The following is a 9723-nucleotide window of genomic DNA, read 5'->3' on the forward strand; positions in this document are numbered from 1 at the left end:
CTCGTGGAGAGAACTGAGAGAGTGCCTTTTCTGACCTCTTCAGCCCAGGGTGAAGTAGGGATTGGGTGAGTGACTCCCTGCGCATTCGCTTCTTTCCAGAATTGGCATAAGGACCTACTGGGGGCTTTTTCAACTTTATGATTGTGAAGTTTAACACAGTAAAGAGCAGCTTGACAAGTTGTTTTAAAGTTAGCATTGTGTGGGATGGAGAGATGGTACTGGTGGTAAAGTGCAGCCTTGCATGAAGCCAACCCGGGTTGGAATCCCCAGTACTACCAGGAGTGATTCCTGAGCACAGAGTCAGTAGGCATCCCAGAGAATTTGGGGGACAGGGACTGTCAAGCAATGCTGAGGGGATCCAGGGGCCACTCCCAGTGATCCAGTGATTCTCAGACAACTGGGCCGGATAGTACATTGCCAGGGCCGAGGATATAGTGCTGCTCCGGCCCTGCAGTGATGGAGCCCACCAGAGTTGTTCTGGGGGTGTTTGGGGGGCCACCAGGACCACACCTAATAGTGCCTGGGTCCCTCTGAGGCTATAACCAGTGGTGCTCAAAGGGCGTGGTGCTGTGAGTTGAACTGGGGGCAAGTTAGATTATCCCTAACTTCAGGGATAATCTTCTTCGTGACCCCTCAGATACTGTTTCTAATGGTTCTGTGAAGTTATTCTTCTTAGTTGAGAGTAATATTCAAACCACCAGGCTCTGAATAAAGCAGATTGCCCCCTGTCCGATCACTTGAAGGCCTTAGAAGAAGAAAAGATTTACATCCTGAAAGAAAGAGGGAATTCTGCCAATCAGCCACTTGACTCAAACTACCTCATCTCTGGGTTTCCATCCAATGCTCTACCCGTGCAAGTTAATTTTAATAAAATGGTTTTCTTCTTAAGAGAGTGGATTCCCTTCGAGTCAAATACTAGGAAATTCTTATAATGTTCTCTGATACCAATTCAAAACACCACCCTTTGCATCAGATAATTTCCAAAATAAAAATAAATCCCCCCACCTCATTAGCTCTCAGCTAATGAGATCCCAAGCAAAGAAATCATGTTTACTATTCTCAGCCTATGAACAGTATTGAGCAGAAATGTGCTTTTTTTTTTTTTCAGCCAATGATCTGGGCTCTTTTCTGCCCTACCTGAATTGGGTCTGACCTTCTGGTCATACTGTTTATTCCACTGTTTATCCTGCCATTTTGCCTCCCTCTGCTCACCTCTCTGCTCTGATAAGCAGTTTTGACCCAGACTGGAAGACCAAAGGGTTACAACTGGTAGTGCCAGCCCCACATCATGCTTCACGGTAGAATGCAGGCTTCACAGAGGCCATAGATCCTCCCTCCACGGCACTGAAGAAAGAAGCAGAAGGTCTGCACAATGGGCACACAGGGCTGGGAGGAAGCCCTTTGTAAGGGCTTCTCCATACAGGTCAGCACAGCCCAGAAAGACTGAGCAGCGTATGTGTGAACAGGCACAGGAAGAAAGGATGGCAGGAAAACGGGAATGTGATCACCACGGTTGTCTCTACTTGGCCCCCCACGGCTGCTGCTCACAGAGTGGATGTGACGTCCCAGTCTGTACTGTGCATCTGCCACTGTGCTCTGTCCTCTCTGCTTCTCTATCACCCTCTCCCCACAATGCATAGGTCCCCTCTAGAAGGTGCCTACTTCCTGCTGGCCCCTCCTGCAGTCCTGCTTGGACTCTGGGTGGCTATTGCGGGTGTTGCCAACATCCTGCCCGGCTTCCCCGGTCTGCCTTGGCGCTCGCCTGCAGGAATGGAGGAGAGTCTTCCACACACCGCATCCCCCACCTTCGCCTCCTTCTACCTCCTCAGTGGTTTCCTGCCTCAAGAACCTGAGAGCTGCCAGCACGTGAGCCCCAACCACCCAGCCCCCAGAAGTCTGGACCCCAACCTGCCTTCCTCTGCTCTAGAGGGACCCTTCCACCTGGTTTCTATCAGGAGGGATGATGCTCACACTTCCCTGCTCTGAATACACCTTTTGCTAACCTGTCTCCCTTGTCCAGCCTCACCTGTGCTTCCTGGAACCACCTTCCACATAAACTTATGGGGATCAAGTCCTTCTCTCAGGGTCAGTTTTATGTGACCTGCCAGTGGCCACATATTTTGACTCCTAGGTTTTTTTGGTTTTTATTTGTTTTGTTTTGGGACCACACCTGGTGGTACTCAGGGATCACTCAATGGCAAGCTGTGTGTGTGTGTGGGGGGGTGAGTATGAGTGTGTGAATATTAGGTACCAGGGAGCAAACCATGTGCCAGGCAAGTGCCAGTGCACTCCCTCTGTAGCCCCATGATACCAAGCTTTTATGACTCCCAAGTTTTGCACTTTGGGAGGAACTCTAGTTTACTCGGATTGAGTGGGCAGGGGATCTAGATCATGGGCACCCCTAGTTCTTGGGAGCTGGGTTGTGGGACTAGGGCTTAATGTTAATTTAGGACATGGCTGAGACTGTAGCACATGTGACTTCTCTATGCCAGATATGTGGGGCAGTGGAACACAAAGAAAACAAAACTCAATTTCTGAAAGAAGCTTTTCTAGTTGGGAAGTGGACCTAGAAACATCACTTTTGATACAAAAAGGTAAGTTCTATAACCGTGGTATGTACAAGTATAATACAAGTGAAACATTGATGATGGCATTAAAGGATGAATAGAAACTCCCCAAAAGAAAAGGGTGTAGAAAAGATGTTCTGGAGACCAGGAAAATAGCTTAAAGGGCTAGGGTATATCTTGTAGATTCTGAGTTTGGTTCCCATCACCTCATGCCGTGCTGAAAGCCACCAGATGTTTCTCTGTGGCCACTGTGAGGTGCAGCCCTGGTCACCCCAATAAACTGACAGGTGAGACCTCAATGGCTCCCGGGGGGAAGCCCTGGCCTCGGGTTCCCCGGGTCCTGAGCAGTACCACGTCACTGGACTCAAGCACTGAATCATCGGGCGTGCACAGCCAGGCTAAGTGTCACCAGGTGTGGCCCCCAGGCACCCTAAACACTGTCTAGGAAACTGTCCCCCCCCTGCAAAGTACCCCGCCCCCAAAACTGGTGATTTTCTATTTGGAGCAAACAGTTTCCCAGAGCAAAGATGCAGGGAGATGGCAGAACCCAGATCATGTCTTGGCTTGCTGTCTCTTAGCTCAGAAACTTGTCAAGTTCTGCTTTCTCCCTGGCTGAGAGGTACCACAAACAAATCTCAGATCCTGGTCTCTAGACGGGGCTTGCACATCAAGGCCTCTGTGGGGGCGTGCTTGGTCCTTGCACTGTCTCTGTGTTCTCAAATTCAAAAACCCAGAAAGGAGTCCAAAAGGAAACAGTTTTTCACCTTTGAGAATGATGGCTCTTCCTTTGCTTGTGAATCAGTGCTGAAGGTTCATCCTTCACTAGGGGATAAATATTTACTGTTTATTTACAGGTAGAACTCAGGTAGAAATCTAATATGGTACATAACCTGTTTTGAAGCGTGCAAGGAAATTAAGTTTCTTTTGCAAGCAGCTCATCAGCTGTGCAGAAGTCTTCATTGTTTTCCCTCCATGAATCAAATTCTGACTGCACTTTCCCATCCTGCCAAGGTTTTGAGAAAGGAAACTATCTGTAGACTTATGCACAAGTCCAGAGATCTTAGGCAACATCAAGCACTGCCTTATCATCATCGTTCACTTATTTAACAAATATTTATTGAACACCTAGCATGTACCAAGTCTGGCTCTCAGGACTGATAAGTAGCAGTGCTTGAAACCCCACCCTGTGTTCCAGGATGGGTGGGTGTGTCTGTAACTCACCTGGGGCATCTGCAGAAAACACGCAGCCCCTCCCCACCAGATGCTGCCTAACCCCCAGCAAGCCTTCCCCACCTTGTTTCTGTTTCTATTAATGGTGCTCTCTTTGTCCTTCATATTTATGATCTTTCAGTGATTTCTGGCTCTTTTTTATCCCTTCCTCTCCACAGCTGGAAAATAGAGACATTCAGATTTGATCTCTGTCCATTCTCTCCATCCACTCCCTTTAATTCCCACTGCTGGTTCCCTGGTCCTGGCTCTCCTAGGTTCTTGTCCGGACAGGGCAGCAACTCTGAGTAGGTTCCTTCACACTGGTTGTGGTTTCTCTGTGTTTTTCCTCGGTACCTGAGTTTTTAATCCAGTCACTTTTTCATATCCCAGGAAAAAGTCTGGTAGCTTGCAGATAGTAGGTTCTCAATAAAGGCTAAATTCAACTGGCTGTTTTCCTACTGACCATTTTTCTATGTCTCTGAATGAATGGTTATACCGGTATCTCACTTTCTACTCTCACTTTTCATTAGTATTCAGTGTGCTATCAAAGTAGGACTACCTGCTTTCAGGGCCAGAGAAGAGCCCAGCACCAGAAAACCTGCCTTGTTTATTCACGACCCTGAGTTTGATCCCCAGCACCTATTTAACAAAATTGGGAAGGGGCAGAGAAGAGTGATGGCACAAGGAATGAGGTGCATATGTTGCACGTAGCCAATCCCAGTTCAATTCCTACCTCGGAATATCACTCCCCAAGCATTGCCGGAGTTATCCCAAAGCACAGAGCCAGGAGCAAGTCCTGAGCACTGCCAAATTTGCCCCCAAACCAAAAAGCAAAAAAAACCCCTATAATAATAATAAATCATATTAAGTTATACATTAAATTATATTAAATTTATTTTAAAAGTTTATAATACATCTGTAATAAAATTATTTTGTAATAAAAATTATTCTGACTTAAACATGACTTGCTTTTCTATAAATATTTTGTGTCTTCACACCTCACTGACTTTATTGGTACATGCTCTTATTATTTTTTCTTTTTGGGTCACACCCGGAGATGTACAGGGGGGTACTCCTGGCTCTGCACTCAGGAATTACACATGGGCGGTGCTTGGGGGACCATATGGGATGCTGGGAATCGAACTCGGGTCAGCCGCATGCAAGGCAAACACCCTACCCGCTGTGCTATCACTCCAGCCCCGGTGTATGCTCTTTTATTTTGAATGCATATCTATGAAGATTCAAGCCAGTCTTTTATCTTGTTTTTTTTTGTTTTTTATATTTAAAGTTTATTTATTGAATACCTTAAACATCTTCCAGCATACCATTAAGATTTACTGAATAAAAACATCAGACTTAATTATCAAGGTTGGTAGATAGATCTTTTCTGTCTTTAAAAAAGAGGTAACATTGATTTTAAAAGTGTAAATGTTTTCGAATTTATGTACGTGATGTTACAATAATACAACACCCACAAAATGCAATGTCTCTCCATAGGACACTTCCTTTCTACTTCAAATTTCCTAGCTCAAACTAGGTTTGCTAATTTAGCTAAACTTACGCTTTAATAAATATCTGTTATTCTAGCCAGTCTTAAATTTAAGTGAAACCTATCTTATATTTAATAAAATATTAAATATAAATGTTACATTTGCAGGCAAAAATGCTCTCACCATTTTAAATTTGTATGTTTGAAATATTTCATGATAAAGTTTGTTTGAATTCTTTCCACCTGGACTATTAGGCAGATAGATAGCTTATAGTCATGAGTGTTTATTATATTATTCTTTTTATATTAAACGTTTACAATTTCATGCCAAAAATTTTTGTGCAGGGTTGCTCCTGGCAATACTCAGCCCAGCAGTGCTTGGGGGTGACCAGGGTATAGCCGGCAGCACTGGGGGCAAGGGCCAAGGGTTCAAGCCCAGGCGTGGCACATCCATGGCATTCACTCTGGAGCCACCCAAGCCACATCCACAGCCCCTCTCCAAACTGAAGGTACATGGTTACCAATCTGTATCATCTAAAAATGGGGGCTAGGGTGCTGGAGCAATAGCACAGCGGGTAGGGCGTTTGCCTTGCATGCGGCTGACCCGAGTTCGATTCCCAGCATCCCATATGGTCCCCTGAGCACCACCAGGAGTAATTCCTGAGTGAAGAGCCAGGAGTAACCCCTGTGCATCGCCAGGTGTGACCCAAAAAGCAAAAAAAAAAATGGGGGCTAAAGGGACTTGTCCTACAACAGCTGACCCGGGTTCAATCCCTGGCACCCTCTATGGTTCCCTGAGCACTCCCATGAATAATCCCTGGGTGCAGAGTCAGGAGTCAGCCCTGAGAACAGTCAGATGGGCCCCACCCACCCCAACCAAAACCAAAACAAAAATGCTGAGGGACATAGGGGCTGAATAATTTGCCTCAGTTCAACATCTGTTTTCCCATGTTGGTGAGGACCTTCCCCAGCAGTGTTTGGAGGTGGGGAGGGGGGCACTCCTGGAGATATTCAGCACAGCTGTGCAGGCTTGGTGGTTTGTTTGGTGCTTGGGCCACACCTCAAAGTACTCAGGGGCTGTACAGTGCTGGGATGGAAATCAGAGCCTCCACGTGCAGTGCTAGCTCTCCAGTCCACTGAGACAGCTCCCTGGCTCAGCTCAAGAGTTCTTAAGTGATAGTTACAGTTTAGATTCAGGCAGGAGAGAGAAAGAGAGAGAGAGAGAGAGAGAGAGAGAGAGAGAGAGAGAGAGAACCACCTTCCTAACATAGGATGGTTACATATGGCAATTTTGAAGAAATGGTATAATACTAAGAATGAACAACAAAGACCCTCGTGGGTGACCAGACAGATTTTTAAAAAATTGTAAAAGCCTAAAGATTGGGGCATGGGGGCTGGTGGAGTATGTGGTAGTGCCTGCAAGTGAGATGCTCTGGGCTCAGTTCCCCACAGCTCATGGCCCCTGAGGTGTGGATCCTGGTGACCTTTAAGCAGAACCAGTTGTGGTTCTCATAACAACACAAAAATAAAGTACCTCCTAGCTATGCAAAAGAATGGTGGAAAGTGAACATTTAGCGAACATGTTAAATATCTGAAGAGATGAGTAGTGAACCAAATGAAATACATGCACTGTAGCACTACACTGTCGTCCCATTGTTCATCGATTTGCTCGAGTGGGCACCAGTAACATCTCCATTGTGAGACTTGTTGTTACTATTTTGGGCATATCGAATATGCCACGGGCAGCTTGCCAGGCTCTGTTGTGCAAGCGGGATATTCTTGGTAGCTTGCTGGGTTCTCCAAGAGGGGCGGAGGAATCAAACCCAGGTCGACCACATGCAAGACAAATGCCTTACCCACTGTGCGATTTCTCCAGTCCAAATGAAACACATGAAAAAAAACTAGACTATAGAAACCCAAAACCGCGCGGCCGCTATTGCGGCCGCGCAGACTTAAAGTCTTCACTCTTAGCAATGAAGAGAAATTATTAGATGATGCCTATTCAGCAGGCCTGATTGTTGGGGAAAATTTCCAATCAATAATAGTGAGTTTTGTATGGAAATATGGAATGTACTCAATATATATAGAGAATAATGGGAATATCATTAGCTAATTAGGTGGGGGGTGGGATGGGAGGGGGGTGTATTGGGGTTCTTGGTGGTGGAACAGGTGCACTGGTGAAGGGATGGTGGTTTAATCAGTATTTGACTGTGACTTAAACCTGAAAGCTTTGTATTTTTTTTCTTTTTTTCATGGTGGTTCAATAAAATATTTCTTAAAAAAAAAACTAGACTAACAGTGAAAGAAAGGAAAGGGGTAATTATATAAGATTAAAGATACAGAAGTACAGTATAGGGGTAGCACTTGTCTTGCATATAGCTGACCAGGGTTCAGTTCTTGACACCAGATTCTAGTTCTACCAGGAGTGATCCCTGAGCACAGAGCCAGGAGTAAGTCCTGAGCTCCATCATGTATGTCTCCAAAACAAGAACAAAATAATAATGATAAGGAAGATAGAATGAGAAATTCTTACATACATGTTATAAGAAGTTTGGAAGGAGAGGACAAATAATGGAAATATTTGAAATAATAATAAATGGATAAATTTTCAGAACTAATTAAAAGACCTAAGTTCACAGATTTAGGAACTGGAGCGTATCCCAGAATATAAATCGATGGTAGATTATGCCTTGCACATGATACAAAGAAATGGGAAACATCAAACACAGTAAGAAAAAGCCTTAAAAAGTACACTGGGTCCTTGTGGGAATGAAAGCCAGGCCTCGGTGACAGAAAGCATTTACTCTCCCACTGAGACACACCCCTGGCCTGTGAGGATTTTCATTAAAAGGCAGTTGCAAGGACAAGACTGTGCAAAGAAAAGGAAAAGATGACTTCAGTCTTTGTTTGAACTGGGTAAGTATCATGCATGAGAAAGGCTGAAATAAAATGCTACCACAATTCAAAGGTCAGTGGTCCATGGAAGAAATTGAATTTGAGATTAATCTTGAAGTATGGGGTGAGTTCCTTCAGTAAATATCTCCTTGCTTTTTTTTTATCTGAAAGTGTCTTTATTTTGCTCTCATTCATGAAATATAAATCTCCTGGATATGCAGTGAACAATCATTTCCCTTGAACACTTTGAATAACTATTCGACCTTCTCATCATATCACTGTTGCTCTTTATAATTCTGCTAAAAGTCTAATTGCTCATCCTTTATGGTGCTTTTTCTTTTCTCTTGCTATCCCAGGATACTTTTATCCATGTCATTGATACAGCTACACCAAAATTCTGGGTAAGGTTGGAAACTTTTAAAGAAACCATTAAGAGAGCAGTCTTGGGTTGGAGCGAGAGTAGACCACTTGTCTTGCATATGGCTGACAAGGGTTTAATTCTCCATTCTCTGTATGGTCCCCAGATCCCACTAGGAGTGAACCCTCTGCACAGAGCCAGGAGTAAGCCCTGACTACAGCTAGTTGTAGTCCCCTCCTCACAAACAATAGAAAAAGAGATCAGTCTTATCTTTAAGATACTTTTTTCTTTTTTGCTTTTTGGGTCACACCCAACAATGCTCAGGGCTTGCTTCTGGCTCTGCACTCAGGAATTACTCCTGGTGGTGCTTGCGGGACCATAAGGATTCTGGGGATTGAACCCAGGTCGGCCTCGGCCTATCCACTGTCCTATCACTCCAGTCCCTTTAAGATACTTTAGAAAACATCAGATACGCTGTTGCTGTGTTATTAGAATTTGCTTTTTAAACTAGAGGATTGAAATTCCATAAGGAAACGAAATTACTGCAATTTAAATTTAATGATGAAAATTTAAATACACCTAACTGAGAGGAAGGTTGTGGCTTATGTAGTAGTGCACTTACTACATAAGTGCCCAAGAACCAGGCACTAATATTATTCTCATTTATAAAAGAAGTTAAATAATCTTCCCAAAGCCACACAGTCTGTAAGATGGGGCTTTTGTTCCTGACACTATAGTGCCCAAGTCTTCTCCGAGCATCAATAAGAAACAGCCACAGGGGCTGGAGTGATAGCACAGCAGGTAGGGCGTTTGTCTTGCATGCGGCCGGCCCGGGTTTGATTCCCAGCATCCTATATGGTCCCCTGAGCACCGCCAGAAGTGATTTCTGAGTGCAAAGTCAGGAATAACTTCTGTGCATTGCCGGGTTTGACCCAAAAAAAGCGAAAAAAAGTAAAAAAAAAAAGAAACAGCCATAATTCTTATGACTCCGATATTATCTGTTGGAATTTTTGCTGGACATGTAAGAGTTAACATCTCTGATGAACTCAGAAAACAATCATATAAGGCTTTTAAAATGTTTAACTCTGGCCAGGTAGTAAGCTGAGGAGGTAATGAAAAATTAAAAGCTTTTTCTTTTTATTTGGCTGAGTACTAATCTTTGTGGTCATGGATATAGCCATGTGCCAGAGAATACTGCACTTTAG

Source organism: Sorex araneus, chromosome 6 (assembly GCF_027595985.1).
Source record: "Sorex araneus isolate mSorAra2 chromosome 6, mSorAra2.pri, whole genome shotgun sequence".
Taxonomy (NCBI): domain Eukaryota; kingdom Metazoa; phylum Chordata; class Mammalia; order Eulipotyphla; family Soricidae; genus Sorex; species Sorex araneus.